Here is a 20,125-nt window from a genome sequence, read left to right on the forward strand (position 1 = left end):
CACATGCCGCGGAGCGGCTGGGCTTGTGTTCCAAAGATGAAGTGTGCTCTAAGACTAATCCTGCTATCGATTTACTGTTTTAGCTTGGAAAGATGTAAGATTTCTCCCCCCCACCAAAGTTACAATTTTGTTATTAGCTAAAACATGACTTATCCAGCAGTATATCCCTTACATTTGACAGACAACAACCTGTTAAAAAATTTCCTGGACTAGTACAAAGAGACATTTAAAAAGATTCCTGGATCTCACTGGCTACTGAAATTGCCTTGCCATCATACGATTTTACTAAATAATAGGTAACCAAACCACTTCTCTGTAAACCCTTGAACAAGACCTTGGAGTTCTCTTTCACCTTCTTGGCATTCATCAAACACCAATAGCTACTACAGTCTCTTGACTCAGTGGCAAAACCTGCTGGCCTTGCCTAAGGGCAACAGCTGCGGCAGCTAATCTAGTGGAGGTTTCGGTTGACTTGGTTCTAGGGTGTCCTTTAACCTAATGGTCCCTCATGCTGTATAATCTTCATTGCACACTGATAACAGGCAACACTGCCAGCAAGTAGGGTTACTTCTTATGAAATCCTACTATGTTCTTCCATCATCGTTGTGGTCTTTAAAATTCTGTTATTCTTCTATAATCTGAAGAAGGAGAAACTCATAAATGTTCAACCTCTGCTTGTGAACTGTGCCCCAAACTGATTTACTAAAATCACTTCAGGAAATGCAGACTCAATCTTGTTTGTTGACAAGTCATACCTTAAAACTGAAACAGGTGGGATGCACTGTAACAGGTGTGACTTCACACTTCAAAATATGACCTCTTGCCAGAGGCAAAATTTGTGCAGGTGGCAGGACTCATTGTCCCCATCAGAGCTTGTCAATTAGCTAGGGCTAGGAGATTTAACGCATACAATGAGAGTAGATATGATTTTGGATAAGTTCATGGTTTTGAAATGCTTTGGATACCACAAAAGTTTTTAACTTTGGTAGGAACCCTTTAAAAATGGTCAGCAGCTTAAAGAACTTTCGAGTGATCTAATGCTCTCTAAGGAGATGGCTACTCTAAAGCTAGAAGCTCATGCAAAGGAGGATAACATGGAAGCTAAAAGAAATGCTCAGGCTGATCATTATTCCTCATAGGCAGCCCTTGCTAATATCCCAGCCCCTATGGAACCCTGAGACCAAGTTTTTGCAGAGGTTCAAAAAATCTATTCTAGAATGGCACTGGTTAGCTTCAGAGTCAGAAGAAGATACTAGGAGAAATCTGGATGTAAATCACATGAAAATAGTCCCTGGCACTCTGGCTTCTTGTTAGCAACAGAGGTGCTCCAATGGGACCTTGCAAAAAATTTTCATGAAATTATCCACCAGAGTGAGGATAAATTGGGTACTATACTTAATCTATATCGGTGTCAAACTACTGAGGGTGTTTCTGGTTCATGTCTCATTTGCCACCAGCATAATCTTGGTAAAATTGTGAAGGTAGTATATAGACACCTCCAAACAGATTTCTCATAACTACTGGCAAAGGTATTTTTAAAAGTCAAATTTATTGAGCTATAATTTGCATTCAGAAAAAGTTTCTCTTTCAGCGTACAATTCTATGAGATTTGACAAACACATACAGTCATGTAATCACTACCAGAATCAAGACATAGAACATTTCTATCACCTGAAATGATTCCCTCATTACCCTTTGTCAGCAACTCTCCTTCTAGCCTCTGCCCCTAGAAACCACTGATCTGTTTTCTATTCTTATAATTTTGCATTTTCCAGAATGTCTTATGAACAGAAGCTAAAGTATGTAGCCTTTCAAGTCTGGTTTCTTTCACTCAGCGTTATTCTGAGGTTCATTCGTGTCATTGTATATATCTATAGTTTCTTTTTATTGAATGCTTGTACCATAATTTGCTTATCTATTCATGAGTTGAAGAAGAGTTATTTACAGTTTTTGGTGGTTATAAATAATGCTGCTACAAACATTTATATACATGCTTTTATGTGAACATAGGGTTTTACTTCTCTTGAGTAAATACCTAGGAGTTGTATTGCTGGGCTGTAATGGTAAGTGCATGTTTAACTTTGTAAGAAACTTTCAAACTTCTTTGTAAAGTGACTTTACCTTCTCATACAGCAAGGTATGAGAGTTCCAGTTGCTCCACATCCTGGTCAACACTTGGTATTGTCAGTTAAAAATTTTTTTTCTAGTTATTCTAATAGGTTATGTAGTGGTATCTCTTTGTATTTTAATTTGCATTTTTCTCAAGACAAATAATGTTGAGCATTTTTTCATGGGCTTACTTGACAGTTAAAAGTTTTGTTCAGTGAAGTGTCTACACAAATCTTTTACTCATTCAAAACTTGTCTTTGTCTTTTTATTATTGAACATTGAGAATTGTTAATATTATATTCTAGGTATAAGTCCTTTATCAGATATGTGTTTTACAAATACTTTCCCCTAGGCAGTGGCTTGTGTCATATTTAAGAATCCAAGATAATAAGTTTTATGTTTTCCATTAGACACTTTATTGTTTCAGGTTTTGCATTTGGTTTTCTGATCCATTCTCCAATGGATTTATTTTTGTAAATGGTGTGAAGTATGGGTAAATTCTCTTTTTTCGTATGGATGTCCGCTTGTTCCAGAATCATTTGTTGAAAAGAACATTTTTTTGCCTTTCCTCCAATGAATAGTCTTTCTTTCTCAGAGTCAGGACTTTCTTAGTGATCCTGTCTTTCTTTCCTGTGACAGTCAAACTTTGACTTATATCCTTGGCAGGTTTTATGCAGGAGAGAGTTTCCTTCTCCTATCTTTGGTGGTAATGCCATACTTTTTACTTGTGCTGTAACCCACATTACATTTCTATATTCTTTCTTTAGACAGTTAATTATCCTTAGATGATTAAAAATAACACAAAAACTTACATTTACCTTCATTTTAACTATTGCTGGCACTTTTCATTTCGTTATGTAGATCTAAATCTCTGAGATTATGTTCCTTCTACCTGAAGAATTTCCTTTAGCATATCTTGTAGCACAGATGTGCTGGTAATGAATTTGGCCTGCTTTTGCTTAACTAAAAAGTATTTCACCTTCATTTTTGAAAAAAATACTTTTTGTTGAGTATAGAATTCTGGCCAACAGTTTCTTTCAGTAAAGAAGTGCTTCCCTTGTTTTCTGGCTTGTACAGTTTCTGACTAAAAGCCTGCTAATGTTAGTCTTTGTCTCTTTATGTATAATAGATCTTTCTATTCTGGTTGCCTTTAAGATTTTCTATCTTTGGTTTCAGAAGTTTTTTGGTTTTGTTTTTTTTTTCCTACTTGTTGTTTGTCCTACTTGGGATTCTCTGATCATCTTGATCTGTAGTTTGATGTCTTTTTTTATTTTTAGAAATTTCTCATCCATGAACTCTTCCAGTATTTCTTCTGTCCTGTTCTTTCTCTCTTCACTTTCTAGGCTTCCAGTATTTGTAGATTAAACATTCATTATTGTCTCACAGATCTTGAATTCTCTGTTTTTTTAAAATTCCTTTTTTATCGTCATGTTCCATTTAGCTAATTTCTTTCTTTTTTTTTAAGTTGGTCCAATTTTATTGAAATCTTTTACAGAAGACAATTCAAATAGGAACCACTGCTGTGGTTTTAAGGCCTATAGAAATCTGAGTTATGTTTTACTGCAAAATATATAATATATTAACTCAAACTACAGTGTAAAAAGATTTTAATAATGAATTATATGTCTTCATTAAATTAGATATTTACAAATATTTTCCTAAATACGTACAACTAATTTAGATATCTTTTAAAGTTCAAATAGCCAGTTTAAATTTGAGAAAACATACACTTACTGTAACTTGAAAGATGTTCATATTGAGATACTTCAGCCCCAACTTCACAGGCTACTGGAAATTAAGAGACACTTTGTTGCCAGATGAAAAAATTTCACTTATGTCAGGGAAAATTATACTAGACTACCAGTTTAAAATGAGCAATAGTTCATATAATATTAGAGAAATTCTCTCTTGCCTTAGAAATGCAAAATAAATCCTCTAGACTCTCTTTTCTGTAGCGACCACCAGCTCACTATCCAGGCTCTGAAACTTAGCACAATTAGGGAAAAAACAAGACAGACTTCAGTATGACAATTAGCCAAAACATTTCCCCAGGGAAACATTTCTGATTTTGTTTTTGTTAAGCACTGTCTTGATCTTTAAGTCATTTTTTAAAAACAAAAAAAAAACCCACTCAATTCCCAAGGACAGTTTGAAAATGAAAAAAATAGATCTGATGGCTCTCACAGCAGCCTTCATCATGTCAAGGCAATGTTTTAACTCACATCTCCTGAAATTTCCTCCCCATTTCCTACTGACAGCGTCCGCCTTGCCCTTAGAGTAGTTGAGGTTCCCTATAACAGAGACCCTTGGTTTTCTTAGTGTTAGCTAAAACACATATTTTGAAAAATGTGTTCAGTAAATACCCTTCAAGTCCTGACCTAATTTCCTGATATATAAAGCATATAAGAGGTGGTGTCCCCTGCGACTGCCTAAGGCTTACTTTTGCACCAACTATTTAGGAAGTTCCCTTGACTCTTAAGTTTTCCTTTCGAGATTAAAATTCAACATAGAAAAAAATTCAGTTATCAAACATCTATTCCTAATTTAGAGCAAAGCCACATTACATAGCAAAACTCCCCTTATTAAACTTTATCTCATGCAAACTTAAAATTTTTAAAATAGTAATTCCAGGCCCCAAGGTAGACCTACTTAGAAGTAAACATGGTAAACACTTAAAATTTTTTTTCCAATCTTCCTAAAAGAAGTGTGTTTTGGGCTGATAGATCAATATTATATGTTAAGTCTGCTGCTAAGGAACACAATTTTTGACCTGGTAAATTATTCTGGTAATCTGACACACGACCAAGATGCGAAGACTATAGAATTAAAGGCATTCTTTTGGATTCTGTCCTTTAATAATTTTTAAGAGGAAAACCATGAAGAGGCTTCCAGCTCAGTAGAGACATTGATTAAAGCTTGGTAAAAATGGGAAGGTTCGCAGACCTTGGGTAATGCACATCAAATCCAACAGGCCAAAGGAGTGAGTTTTTCATGATGGGGCTCTCACCACTCACAGGTTTGGGCCAGCTTTCCATAGCCTCCTCTCCCAGATCATAGTCCTGACGATACTCATCTCGCATCTGGCCCCCAGAACGGCCACGGCCGTACTGCCTGCCCTCCTTTAAGCCTGCGTCCCAGTCTGTGCAAATGATCTGGTCATCCAGACACATTCCATTTATGTACTGCATGGCATTTTCTGCATCTGCTCTTGAATAGTATTCCACAAAGCAGAACCCATATGCTGTTTTCTTCATTTTATCCAGGCCCATGATGATTTTCTCTCTGTCACCACTTTTGCTGAGGAGTTCATAGATTTGTTCTTCAGTTGTATAGAAGGAAAGATTTCCAACATACAATGTACAGCTTTTCTTCAATAATTTTTCCTGTTCTTAACTGTCACGCCAGAAGGGCTGGTCCCAGTGCTGGCTCAGCTTGACGTAGGAGTTGCTGTGCAGTGCCTTCAGGAGGCCACCCAAATAGTGCAAAGAAGTGGCCGAGGGTGCCGCCACTCCAAGTATAATGAAACCATTTAGCTAATTTCTATTGGTCTATTTTCAAGTTTATTGATTCTTTCCTCAACTATGTCTAGTCTATTTATGAGCCCATCCTTCGTCTTGTTTCTGTTACCTATATTCTAAATAGACCTTAAAATTTATTTCTAATAGTTTTTATTTCTTATAGTTTCTATCACTTTCCTGAAACCTCACAAATGTTCCACTAGAACCTTTAAGATATGAATCATAGTTATTTTAAATGCCCCCTGTGGTAATTCTAACATCTGTGTCATCTCTGTATCTGTTCTGTTGATTGCTTTGTCTCTAGATGATGGGTTCCTTTCATTTGAGTCTTTGTGTTTCATATTTTTTTGTTGTTGAAAGAGGTACTTCTTGTGTAATATAGTAGAGATTAAGGTAAATAGTATTTAGGCCAGGAAATAGGCACACTTCTTGTTCTAGGCTGTTTGCACAGGGGACTGAGTCAATATAGTCAGGATTTGAGTTGAGTTTGGGTTTTGTTATTGCTTTGTGGTTACCTTCAGTGCACACTACAAACTTCAACTTCCTTTAGCATTACCTTGTGCTTAGAGGAAGGGCTTGGTATTAATGGATTTGTCTTAATGTTTCAATTCTACCCTCAGCTTTTCTACCTCAGTTTTCTCTGTGTGCCACTGCCACAGAGGTGATCTCTCTCCACGCTCTTACCTCTCCCCAAGGGCTAGGCTGCTGTAGTTTATTACCTGGTGCGTAATAGCCTGGTGGTAGAGGACAGAGGAGATTCTCTATTTTCTTGTCCAGTCTCAATCTTAGGCAGTGTACCTAGGTCTTTGGGGTAGAGCTTTCTCAATGATCCTGCTCAATCTCCTTTGGCAGTCAAACTCTGCCTTGTATTTGGTGGATTTTTTTTTGAAACCATTTGAACTTGTATTGACACCAGCTACATGACTTTTCTCAGTAGCCTTATGAGAATGGATAAAGTGGCTTGACCCAAGATAACACTGATTAGACTTAGAAATGTTACTTTTAAATAAAACCAACCCTATTTCCCCCCCTAAGATAGCTTAGAGAGTTCATAATGGTCACAAACTAATACTACAGATAAAACATTTAAAATTTTGATCCAAGCTTTTTCTATCCTCCCACACTTGAAAGGTACCTGATGAACACCAATTTCCCAATCCTAGCAACACTAGCTTACAAACCTTAGGGCTAATAACTGCCTTCTCATTTATCTACTGTTCAATTTCCATTAGTTTCAAGATACACCAGTGTAAATACCATGACTATTTTGCATGAAGTTAAGTATTCTACAGATCCCAGAGTCATGGGATTGAACCAGGAGCTCCCACCTTTTATGTGAACTTCAGAGGTACCATTGAGGCTAAGGCAATTTAATTTAGGTTAACTAGGATCTGTTTCATATTTAAGAGAACCCTCTTGCAACAGGTTTATTCAATTCTCTTAAAAATGGTGGCATTACTTTTCACCTTTCAGAAGCAACAGTTACACAAATGGAATATTAGATTAAGTCTAAAAATGTGGGCTCTAGTCAACTCTCATTATTTTTCTGCATATGATCATGGTAAAGGATCAGGACGTCCTTCACAATTCCAAGGAAAGTCCAATTTAAAAAGTTTGTCCTTGCCAAACTCCATAAAACAGCCACTTCAGAGTAAACCAGCAGAGCATTGCATCACCCAGTAAAGCTGTAGGTTTCATCACATGCACCAACAAATCTACGTGACTAGTTTCTGCACTCCTATTTTACAGAGTTCATTTTACACCTATTGTACCAAACAGCATTTTAAACACGGACATATCAACTCCCTAATAAAGCAAAAACACAGGCATTTCCCTTATTAGAAACAAGATATACCATCACTTGAAGTCTTCAAACATGATTGCACTTAAACTTTCATAATTTGACAGTGCATTCAATGAGTCAATCTGCAGACAACTAGTATTAACAGACAAGTTAAAAAAACACTTTAAAGTAGACATGAATGTCCTAAACTGTTTCTTAGGTAAGAATTTTACAAACATTACTTATATTAGTGGTAGCGGTGGAGCTGGAGCTTATTGCTTCTTCTCCAAGCCGTGCAGCGAGAACCACGGATGGTGTGGTGGAACCTGCGGCTCTTTCTGCTTGCGGATGTCAGTCCCCGCAAGTCCCTGTGCTTGTGGACTGGTTTGGTGATCCACTGGGTGTCAGGGTTTCTTCTGATAGCTTTATGGAATGGATCAATGAGGATTAACCTCAAGGAATTTGTACGTAGAATCTTCACCAACCCGGTAAGAATTCAGGACCCTCAGGTCCCTACAGTGGTGTCCAGCTCACTCCTCAGCAGCAGACTGAAGGCTTCGAGCAAACTTCGTCTGGTTGACACCATGGTGGACAGGTGTGCCATAGGTGGCACCCTTAGGAACTGGGTGTTTGCGGTCACTGCGACACACGCGAATCCAATATAAGACATAACCCTGCTTGGCCTTGTACCCCAGCCCGGTGGGCCCGGGCTTTGGGCCCGGTGGGCGGGGGGAGAAAGGGGACCTGGTGCACTGCAGAGAGCTGGCAGTACTGCCAGCAGCGCACCCTGAGCAGAAAGCACATCGTGTCTGACTCCTTCTTCCTCCGTAGCTCCTGGATGTACTTGTAAGCGGCCATCTCGGCTCAGCTGATGGCTGCCGCCAGACCTTGGTGGGTATTATATAGGAGAGAGTTTCTGCCCTTCTGTTAATCCTAGGAGGTCTTTAGTGATCTGGGCACAGGACTGTTTCTTGCTCCACTCTCAGCAGTAGAGGGTTTTTTCCTTTACATTTTCCCCAGTTGCAATGGGTCATCACCAGTGCCCTGGATATTACAGGATTCTCTCTGCTCTTCCAATATCTTAAGTCTCTTCATCCATAGGGGAATAGGGACTGGATAAGGTTTGTACTTTTATTTTTTTGGCCATGCCACATAGCATGTGGCATCTTAGTTCCCCCAGCAGGGATCAAACCCTCTCTCCCTGCAGTAGAAGCTCAGAGTCTTAACCGCTGGACCACCAGGGAAGTCCCAAGGGTTTGCATAGTGGTGGCCACTTCTCTTCATTCATGCCTCACTGAAGGAGAATTTGCCAGTTTCCTGCTCTGCTTCAGTCATTCTTGTCAGCAGCTGGTGGAGGTTCATGGAGAAGATCCTGTGAGTATGTGTGAACTCCATTTGTGTCTACCGCTCCTACGGCTTTATCGTCTCATGGATAAAGTCCACACTCCAACTTTAGTGTTCATTATAAATGTTAGCTGGGTTCTTCCTACAGGCATCTACGGCACCTAGTGTCTTTTTTCCCCCCAGTACTCTGCCATATGTGAGTCAGTGCTCATGTCCCATCTCTTCTTGGAAGGGTATGTCTTTTTTGGGGTTTCAGGCTTTTTGGTTGCATTATGACCTCAGGTCTTGAATGGGTTTAAGAAATATCATTATCTGGCATTTTCTTGTTGTTAGGATGGGAGTGAAACTCTTTCCAGCTTTCTACATTCTAGACAGAGGCAAACTCCTCTTTGCTTATTCTCAGGGTGGATTGAATCTTTTCCTTGTCAGAGAGCTATGGCTCCAACAATAGCAAACAAATTTATTTGATTTTGTTTCTGACGTGGGGAATTCCAACCTGTGTCTCTAATCCCATTCCCCTTCCCGAGACTATTATTTAAGAACTTTGCAAAGCCTGCAACTTAAACAGAAACTTCACTGTTCTATATCATGTACAATCTTCAGGAGTGGCAGAAAATACAAAGGGAATTCCAAAACTCTATTAGCAAAGGTCTTAGAGACTCCTGTATTTTTATGTCCTAAGACATTGCTATTGACTTTAATGACAATGAGATCAGTTTTTCTTCTGAATTTCACTGACTCTCTTCTCATGTATTACTAACAGGCCAGCCATGCATCTAGGAATATTTTCCCCAATTTTAGAGCCCATCTTATCACAAATAGACATGACCAAGTAGACATGCAGGGAATTCATATAGTACACACAGTCTTATCAGCAACTATGAGTAGCCTTTCCTAACATCTAAATATTCCTTTTATGACCTAAAACTTGAAGATCTGGCTTTCGGAAGAAATATAAGAGAAAGACAGCTCTTGAACCCTGATGGAAAAGACCCTATTAGCTAACTAGAATGGTAGTGATATTCCAAAGCGTTGTTCCTTGGATTCATACCCCTTAATTAAAGAGGCATAAACCATCCCTGAATCACTGCAATAAAGTCACTGCAGGAGAACTCAAACTGAAGATTCTTTTTTTTTTTTTTTTTGAAGAGTCTTAAGAACCCTCCAAAGTAGAAAGTCTTTGGAAAGAGACACAATTCACCTAAGACTTCCAGGTAAAACAGAAGACTACATGAGACATAGACACCTTCTACCCAAGATCCACTGAACAAGACCATATATTGTCATGTTTTAACCTGCATTCTTTTGATTCTTGTTTTTATAGCTATTTTATTGCCTCTTTTGCTGATATAAGGCTACCTTTATCTATGTTCCCTATAAAGCCTCCATTCTTTTTTTTTTTAATTAATTAATCAATTTATTTATTTTTGGCTGCGTTGGGTCTTCGTTGCTGTGTGCGGGCTTTCTCTAGTTGTGGAGAGCGGTGGCTACTCTGTTGTGGTGCACGGGCTTCTCATTGCGGTGGCTTCTCTTGTTGCAGAGCACGGGCTCTAGGCATGCAGGCTTCAGTACTTGCAGCACGTGGGCTCAGTAGTTGTGGCACGTGGGCCCTAGAGCATGCGGGCTCAGTAGTTGTGGCACACAACTCTAGGCTTTAGGGTGTGCGGGCATCAGTAGTTGTGGCGTGCAGGCTCAGTAGTTGTGGTGCACGGGCTTAGTTGCTCTGCAGCGTGTGGGATCTTCCTGGACCAGGGATCGAACCTTTGTCCTCTGCGTTGGCAGGCAGACTCTTAACAACTGTGCCACCAAGGATGTCTCTTTGCTAATGCTCTTGCTACTTGCAAATTTCATTGCCTGGCCCTGGATCATTCTTGATTCATGGAGCCAAAATATTACAACACTATGTGACAATGCCTTAGGGGTATCTTGACTAAAAACAGGTCAAAGGGGACCCTTTAAGACTGGTATTGGATTAGTATAGAAAGGGCTACTAGATACTCCTTGCAAACTAAATGGGAACTTGTTATGTTGGTAAACTGATAGTTCCTGGCCTCACACAGAGCCCATTTGGGGCTATTCGTTTCCCTCTCAGAACAAGACGTTGTTAGATAACGTAAATCAAGGAGAAAACTTGGGTTTTGATTGGAGAATTGAAACCCTAACTGCCCAAGGGGAATTCTGGACTGATTTCTTCTCTCTTTTAGCAACTTCTCTTCATATATTTTTTAATTTATTTTATTTATTATTTTTTTTGCGGTACACGGGCCTCTCACTGTCGTGGCCTCTCCCGTTGCGGAGCACAGGCTCCGGACGCGCAGGCTCAGCGGCCATGGCTCACGGGCCCAGCCCCTCCGTGGCACGTGGGATCTTCCCGGACCGGGGCACGAACCCGTGTCCCCTGCGTCGGCAGGTGGACTCTCAACCACTGCGCCACCAGGGAAGCCTTCCCTTCATATTTTATAAGTATAGAAAGTAGGGAAATCTTGTGGCCCAGGGATCTACCAAGGCTATAGATCTCATCCAAGAGGTTCATGAAATCGGACAGACACTGATTCAGAATAGAGCATTTTAGATACAATATTGACCTCTTGAAGGGTATCTTCTGCTGATTTTGGAAAATAATGTTGTATTTATATTCCTGCAGACCTCTCTGTGATCTTTAATATTGTTAAAAAGCTCTAGGAAGCAAACAAAGACATTATGAAATTAAGCAATTTGGCTAATATTCCATACCTGGTTCTATGGACTCTTTATATTGGTGATGAGATCTTTTTTCTTAGTTTAATTTGGGTAATATTGGATTCTGGCTGAAAAGTGGACTACAAACTCTGATCGTAAATCCTTCTCTTAGTATTTGTTTGTGCTGTGGTGTTCAAATGAGTGGTATTCTGAGTTTGTCCCATTGTGTAGTCACTGACCCATCAAATGACCCAACAAATGACCATCCAAAGAACAAATAGAAAAACTTTACACTTAAGGAGGCTGAAAAGACCACCTTAAGAAACATGATACTCAGTCATGACAACTCAGCGTAGTGAACATCTGGGTCGATCATGATCCCAGATGTTAAGGGCCTATCCTTCAGCTCAGGCTTATGAATGACCATAACAATGAGAAATGAAACTATCTGTGTATAAACAGTATGTCTTCTACATTAATGTAACTTAACTATTTAATTGTCTTCATCTATATTTATTATTTCAGGAAAGTCTTAACCAAGAAGATAAAAACTGCAAATACCTGTAGTTCCCATTTTAAGAACGTCCCTAAAAACCCATTTAAATAAACATCTAAGTGTTTAATACATAACATCAAATGATGATTTATTCTCCAAGACTCTTTAAAACCCTTGCCTCAAAACCCTTACCTTGGGCTTCCCTGGTGGGCCAGTGGTTAAGAATCCACCTGCCAATGCAGGGGATATGGGTTCGAGTCCTGGTCCAGGAAGATCCCACATGCCATGGAGCAACTAAGCCCGTGTGCCGCAACTACTGAACCTGTGCTCTAGAGCCCGCGAGCCACAACTACTGAAGCCCACGCGCCACAACTACTGAAGCCCACGCGCCTATAGCCTGTGCTCTGCAACAAGAGAAGCCACCGCAATGAGAAGCCCACGCACCGCAACGAAAAGTAGCCCCCGCTCGCTGCAACTAGAGAAAGTCGGCGCGCAGCAAAGAAGACCCAGCGCAGTCAAAAATAATAAACAAATAAAATAAATACATAAAAATAAAACTTAAAGAAAAAACCTTACCTTGCTGTATACACCAATCCTAAACTATTATATCATGATCCTTCCCCAATATTAATTAAATCATCCCCTTATTTGAAGACTTGCCTTAAACCAAAACCCCAAACCTCATAAACATTCCAACTTTGCCTTTCCACTTCAGAATACAACTAAGACTCTGTCAGTGTACCGCTTTCCTTTTACTACAGTAAGCAATAAACTCAGCTTTGCTTTATGAACAGACTGTTTCGGCAGTGTTTTGAGGGAGTCAGCATTTGACAATATTTAGCAGCAGGCATAGCATACTTGCCAATCTGAAGACATACTGGCTGTGTCCCTAGAGCAGGCTCCTTGAAGCTCTGGCTGTGCCTGGCAATAACCCTTTAGCTGTTGGATTGTGGAGGAGATAAGGAAGACTCCTCTGGTAGAGGAGGGGGAGGGTGGCCAGGTCTAGTGGGTGAAGGAGAGTGCTTAAAGCAGTGTCTGTTTATCAGTTAGAAGTTTTTCAATATTTTAAAAATTGGTTAAAACATTGTACTGCCTTTACGGGTGGTTACCAGTTAAATATTAGTCCTTGGTGAACTGATCATGGTAGACCAAATGGAAAAAAGATGACTCATGGAAGCCAATGTGGATAGATGACCATTCAAGGGAACAGATGTCTTTGTCTGTTGAAGGTCTTGCCAAGCTGTAAACTCCCCCAGAACTTAAAAATAACCCTCTGCAGAGCTAAAAACAACAACAACAACCCTCAGGAAAGTGGGACATCAAATTTGTTATGATTAGGTTTTTGCCATTTGGTTGAATAGGAAGTCAATATCGACATTACATATAGCTCAAAAGAAATAAAGTTACACTTTTTGGGTACTCTTCAATTTTTGAATTGAGATTCAAAAGTGCTATGTATACATCTTTATACAAATGGTATTACTACTTCTTTCCATAGTAATATGTCTATGATATAACTATCTTCATTCTTTAATATGGTGGCACAGTATTTTATTGTATGAATGCACTATAATTGAAATAACCACTCCTGTCATGGGCATTTACACTGTTATAATTGTGTTGTCATGATAAACAATGTTGACTAAAACATCATTTTACATACATCTGAGGAAAAAGTCCCAAGGTAGAATTTGAGTCAGATATTACCTAAGTATCTATCAAAAAGTTTGCACCAGTTTACACTACACATCAACATATATGAAAATGAGTGTTTCCTCTTATTATTACCACCACTTGGTGTTGTAAATTTTGATGTATTTGCCAATCTGCTAGGTGGAAAACAATATCCTTTTCAAAATATTTATTTATTTAAGTAGGAGCAAAGTTGAACATACTTTCATATTTTTAGTTACCATGTGTGTGTATTGCTGCTTGTTCATATCCTTTGCCTACCTTTAAAATTTCTGTTGTTCATTTCGATGATATTTGAGTTGTCTATTGAGGAATTTATTCTCTAATCTGTTTTTTGTGTTAAACGTTTCTCACACTTTTTTTGGACTTGATTTATGGTAATTTTGCTTTGTGGAAGTTTAATATTTATATTCGGTCAGATTGTTAACTTTTTTCTTTTATTTTTCTAGATTCAATATCATACTTACAAAGTCTTTTCTACTCCCAAAATATTGTTTTTTGAAACCTCAATCATGTTCTATTATTTTTGTGGACCCTTTTTTCTGTTTGAATCTTTGATATATTTGAAAGTCATTTTAATGTAATACGTGAGGTAGTGATCCAGCTTTATTTTTTCGAAAGGCTCTCACTTTCTATTTGTTCTATATTGAGTTTACTGGGATTGATTGCTTACTTGTTTGGAATCTTTAATGACATTTTCCAAAGGCTTTGTTAATGAGAGTGCTTAAAATTCCACTTTACTGGTAGTCTTTAGCAATTCATTCTGCATACTGTTTTCCCACAATTGCTGGCTGACGGCAATGAGAAAAAAAAATTCTATTGAAACTAGAACAGACTGCAGCTGCCTTCACATAGTACAGGAGTGGCGTGATTCAAAACAGGAAAGATGGCTCTTTGTTTAAAAAAATATCTTGGCTGACTTTTTGGATGGGAAAGGTGAAGCCCCTCTCTCTCCATCCACCTCACCCCAGGGCATAGTCCAGAAGCTGTGGGTGAATTGCTTTGCATGAGAAAAGTAAAAGGAAATTGAGGGTCAGAGGCTGGCAGCTAGGCGAACCAGGGGCTGGGAAAAGGATCTTGGGAGAGAGGTGGGAGAAGACGGCAACAAGCCAGAGCCTGAGGGAGAATATGGCCAGCAAGAAACAGTCCACCAGGGAGAATGGGTAGTGGCTTTTTAGATCAGCAATATTTAATATTCCATTTTAAGTTGTTTCTTGCGTTTCACTAATGCAATCATCTTTTACCCTTCACCCCCTACAAAAACCTATTATACACCAGCTTGTATTAGTGGTACTCTGTGGGGAGTGAAGAAAGTGGGGGTGGTATTGCCCACCACGGCAGAGAGAGATGGCAGCAGCTACCAGGATACAGGGGGCTACAGGCTTCAGAATGGACTCACCAGATCAGCCATCCCATCCCCAACTTCCCTATTCCCAGCACACACGAAGAATGTAAGCTCCATGAGGGCAGGACTTTTTTTTTAAATCTGTGTTTTTCTTGCTTTATCTCTAGTGCCTAAAATAGAGCTCGACACACAGTAGTCACTCAATAAAAAATTCTTGGAATGAATGAAAATCCCACCAGAGATTCTGTTACCGAGTCCAACCTCACTCTGCTCGTTGCACGACAGGCCAATAAATCGGGAGATGAGGTGTTGAGGCAAGGAATACGACTTTATTCGGAAAGCTGGCAGACTAAGATGGTGGACTAGGGTCCCCCAAAAACCAACTTATCGGGGTCTGGGTGCCAGTTTCTTTTATACCATCAAAGAAGGAGTAAAGTAAAAAGGCAGAATAGAGAGGGAGAGGTGGTGAGGAAGTAAGGTATAAAGGGCCATCAGTCTTGCAAAACATCTCCTGGAATGTCCAGCATCGGGAGGGGACAGTGTTAATTTCTTCTTTTCTGCAGCCATTCACAGGTGGGCAGGGTCAGATTGTCTAACTGTGAGCTGAACAAAGGCACTTTAGTTTAACATTCAGGCAGAGGGACAGGGTTCCCTGAGGCAGGCCATTATGTATGATTATAATCACAAAAGCAATGAAAAGCAAAGGTTAAAGTCAAATAAACAGATCCAACATGGAGTCGAAATTGGCTCCTCCCTGTTACAATTCTGGATTGTGTAGTATTTAGAATGAGGGTTTTAGCCAGTGCATTTAGATGTTAAAGAAAAGTGAACCCAGAATGCTGGACACTTGGGATTCTGACTTTATCAGCCTGGAATCCTGCCTGCTTTACCTCTGGTTTCTCTTGTGAGATGTCCCTGTGTCACAGACGTCCCCATGAGATGGATAAGCAACTTGTGACACTGCAGTGATGGAGAGGTCTTTAATCTCTTCTTTAATTACTTCCTAAATGGAATCGCCTACCGAAAATCTTCCGCGACATAGTATCGTAACAGGGAAGAACAAATCTGACTACATGTTGGATCTGTTTCTTTTACTTTAACCTTTGCTTCCCATGCTTTTGTTCACTAAAAGGATACTGTCTATACACAGTGGCCTGCCTTGGGGAACACTGCCCTCTGCCTGAATGTTAAACCAAAGTGCCTTTGTTCAGGGAAGCACCCTGACCTTGTCCGCCCGTGGATGGCTGCAAGAAAGAAGAAATGAACACATCTCTTCCCTGAGGCTGGCCATTCCAGGGGACATTTGCAAATCTTATGGCCTTTTTACTTTACTTCCTCATCTCCTCCCCCTCTCTGTTCTATAAAAGAAACTGGCATCCAAACCCCGATAAGATGGTGTTTTGGAGACACTAGTCTGTCATCTTCTTGTTCCGCCGGCTTTCGGAAAAGTCATATTCCTTGCCTCAGCACCTCTGTCTCCTGACTTATTGGCCTGGCCTGTGGGAGCAGAGTGAGCCTGGACTCGGTAACGTTACCATGACACTTACTATATAACTCAATTAAATCGACCCCTTAAGGGTGTTGTTCTTACAATGAGGTGGCTTGGGGGCTCAAAGGCAGCTTTTAGCCAGAAGTGTATTCTCCCTTATGGGGTCATTTAAGTTTTGGAAGAGAGACGCTGCAGGAGGGGAGGGCCTTAGTTCTCAAGTCCTAGTGTGACCATGGGGAAGGGGGGGTCACTCTCAATAAGGAATGGCCTCTGTGAGTCCAGAGAGATGAGAATTGGGACTTTAATGAAGAATTCTTTCAGAATCGTGGATGCCTTCCCACAGCTGTGATTGGCAGATCCTCAGTGACCAGGTGAAGCTATGACTGCTCTGCGCTGCGTGTGAAACGCACGTGTGCAAGTATTCTACTAAGGTTAGGAATGGCCCAGGGATTTGGTGGTTTGGGGCTTGGAGGGGAGGCTATGATTGCAGGCTGGCGAAAATATTTGAGGACAATTATCTGGCCTCAAGGAGGAGAGAGAAGGTGACTGAGGGACTTGACCACTGATTCTTTGAACACACACGTCTCTATGATCCTCTGAGTTGCAGTTTCCTTGTGCATAAAATTGAATAATACCTACCCCATTGGGTTTTGGTGAGGTTTAGAGATAATCTACCAATGGATACCTTGCTGAGTGATAGGTACACAGGAAACACTGAATAAATGGTAGCTCTTATGTTTATAAATGTTTCTCAGATTTGCTTAGGAAAAACTATATGGCAGGCAGTTCAGGAAAGTCCAAGTAAAGGGCTTGTGGGAGGCCAAATTATTAACATATTAATACAGATACAAAGTACATGATAGGCACCTCTCTTCTCCCCCAATACAGGAAGTGAGGCAAGAGGTCATCCATTCGTACATTCACCAGAGTGGAAACATGGCACAGACTGAAGGGTGAGACTCTGTTTTTCAATTATCTGAAAGTTGTTTTAAAAGATAGATTTATTTTCTTGGCAGAACCTCATGAACTAAAGCAACTAATAATGAGTAATCAGGATGATAATAATAATTAGCATTTTGGGGGACTTAATTATGTGCCAGGCTCTGTGCTGAGCAACCTCCTGGAGTTTTCTCTCATCCATCGGCCCTGAGAAATACATGCTTTCCCGTTCTGGTCCTGGAGGTAGTAGATGAGCTGGATCAAGGAACTCTATGTTTACCCTGTTAAATTTAATTGAATTAGGTTTGGCCAGTTGGCGCAGGCAGTTGTAATCTTTTTGTGATCTATTCAGTCATTTACCATTATTGCTCTTTTCCATCTTCAAGTTGCCTGAAAATTTGATCACTGGGCCACAAATACCCTCATTCAAGTTGCCAATAAAAGCATGAACTAGTTTAGGAACAAGGATAAAGCTCTACTGAATGCTTTTGGAAACTTCTCTCTGGAGTGACTTTGATTCATAACTCAGCATTCTTTGGGTTTGGCTCTACTTATTCTTTAAAGTGGTTCACATTTATCCATCTTGTTTGAAAGGGTATCATGATTGCTGAAATGCAGATTTAAAATATCTATAGCAGGTCTGTGATTCCTACCACACCACTAATCTTAGGAAAGAAAAAAATTGTCATGAGTGTTCTTGAATTCAAGGTAGTTCCTAGTGATCACAACTTCCTCTTTAAGTGTTTAATATTTTTTAAAGATTTTACTGAGTACTTCCCTGGTGGTACAGTGGTTAAGAATCTGTCCGCCAATGCAGGGGACATGGGTTCAAGCCCTGGTCTGGGAAGATCTCCCATGCCGCAGAGAAACTAAGCCTGTGCACCACAACTACTGAGCCTGCACTCTAGAGCCCATGCTCCGCAACAAGAGAAGCCACCTCAATGAGAAGTTCACGCACCACAACGAAGAGTAGCCTAGGCTCGCCACAAGTAGAGAAAACCCGTTTGCAGCAATGAAGACACAACGCAGCCAAAAAAAAAAAAAAATTATTGTAGTTCATTTATAATGTGTTAATTTCTGCTGTACAGCAGTTATTCAGTTATACATATATATACATTCTTTTTCATATTCTTTTGCATTATAATTTATCATAGCATATTGAATATAGCTCCCTGTGCTATCTTAATATCTTTAAAATAATTGCTTCTAGACTTTTTTCTAGAATCAGTGGTGGGCTTACCTTACCTCTTTGGTTTTATAAAACTCATATTCTGCTCTTCGCTGAAAATCAGGAATGAAAAAACGGTATTCTTCAGATTTCTGGTACCTCTTCTCTTTTTTATGAGATGCCATTGATGATCTTAGAAGAGTTTCAAAAAATAAATAAAACTGGAAATCAGATTTTAAGGCATTGAATTAATTAGAAAAAAATAAAAGTCAGATCTGAGATTTCATAATGCTTTTCCTTAATGTGTTCAAAGCACATTTTTGTTTTGAATTCAGCCACAAGAATATCAGTTCAGTAGGAAATTTATGTGTAGACAGCTTTTGGCTTATTTCTGGCATGTCTCCTTTCTGTCAGGTGGTTGTTTCATAACAGCACAATTTATTGAACTTGGCACCATGCTTACTCATACTTATATGCAAGTCATGCTGTTTCAAATATGTCTTTGATGATTACAATTGACTGGATATTTAAGATTACCAGAAAAGGAACATCATAAGAGTTGTACCTAATGAAGAGTTTCAACTCTAAGTGTTTCAAATCTTTTCATTCCAATCTTTTATTCTTAAAGTATAAGAGGCCTGGAAGAGGCCTAATTCCCTGAACTCAGCTTTGGTTTGCCCATATGCATAACTGAGCTTCTCTTTCTTATCCTGAGAATCAGGTACAGAGCACTAGAATCTGCAGCACTGCCAAGTATCTCTACCTAGTACTGTGTATGACAGTTTAACACACATCCTGGCCAGGAAAGACTCTGAACTTGCTGGTTGGAGCCTGGGTGGCAGGGACCTGGGATGGATTATGTAGCCCATTTCTAGAGGAATATCAAAACAGATCACCCCAACTCTGGAAATTTCAGTAGTATCTGGGCCACTTTTTTAAACACCAAGATCAAAGTCAATCATAGAGGCATTCCTTACATTGTGGCACAGATGTGTTTATGAAAAGTTGGTAGAAGTTGACTTGCAGATTGGATTCTATTTTAAAGGCACTCTGGTGGCTTAATAGTTGAAAGTATGTATTAAGATCTTTCTTCTGTAGTGTGAAAGAACACTCTCTTATATATCTTCTGTATACATATGGATTTTTATTTGATAATTTTTCTTAAAATGGATTAAAAAAAAAAAGCCTGACTCTGCTTCTTCTTTTTTTTTTTTTTTAATATTTATTTATTTATTTGGTTGCACCGGGCAGGCTCCTTAGTTGTGGCTCGCGGGCTCCTTAGTTGTGGCTTGCGGGCTCCTTAGAGACTCTGCTTCTTTAAGACAGACTGAAAACAATGGTCCTTTCTGGAAGCCAGTATTTCAGGGCCAGATGCCCTGAAATCTGACATTTGGCATGTATTAATGTTGAAGGTACTTTCTTTAGGGGTACATTACCCTGTTTCTAAGAAAAATATATATCATAATTATAATTGTCTAAAATAGTTACTGATCTTTTAAAATATGGTGGTTTGAGAAACATTAAGTAAACATTAAATAAAACTTTATTTTAAAAGCTGTCAGA

General features: G+C 39.5%; 2 pseudogenes; both read right to left on the minus strand.

Moving 5' to 3' along the window:
• Positions 1-5,112: 5,112 nt before the first annotated feature.
• On the minus strand, positions 5,113-7,424 carry LOC101286305 (nuclear cap-binding protein subunit 2-like; annotated as a pseudogene).
• A 228-nt stretch (positions 7,425-7,652) lies between these two features.
• LOC101279331 (60S ribosomal protein L15-like) lies at positions 7,653-8,268 on the minus strand (annotated as a pseudogene).
• Between the last annotated feature and the right edge of the window lie 11,857 nt (positions 8,269-20,125).

The sequence above is a fragment of the Orcinus orca genome, chromosome 2 (assembly GCF_937001465.1).
Source record: "Orcinus orca chromosome 2, mOrcOrc1.1, whole genome shotgun sequence".
NCBI lineage: Eukaryota > Metazoa > Chordata > Mammalia > Artiodactyla > Delphinidae > Orcinus > Orcinus orca.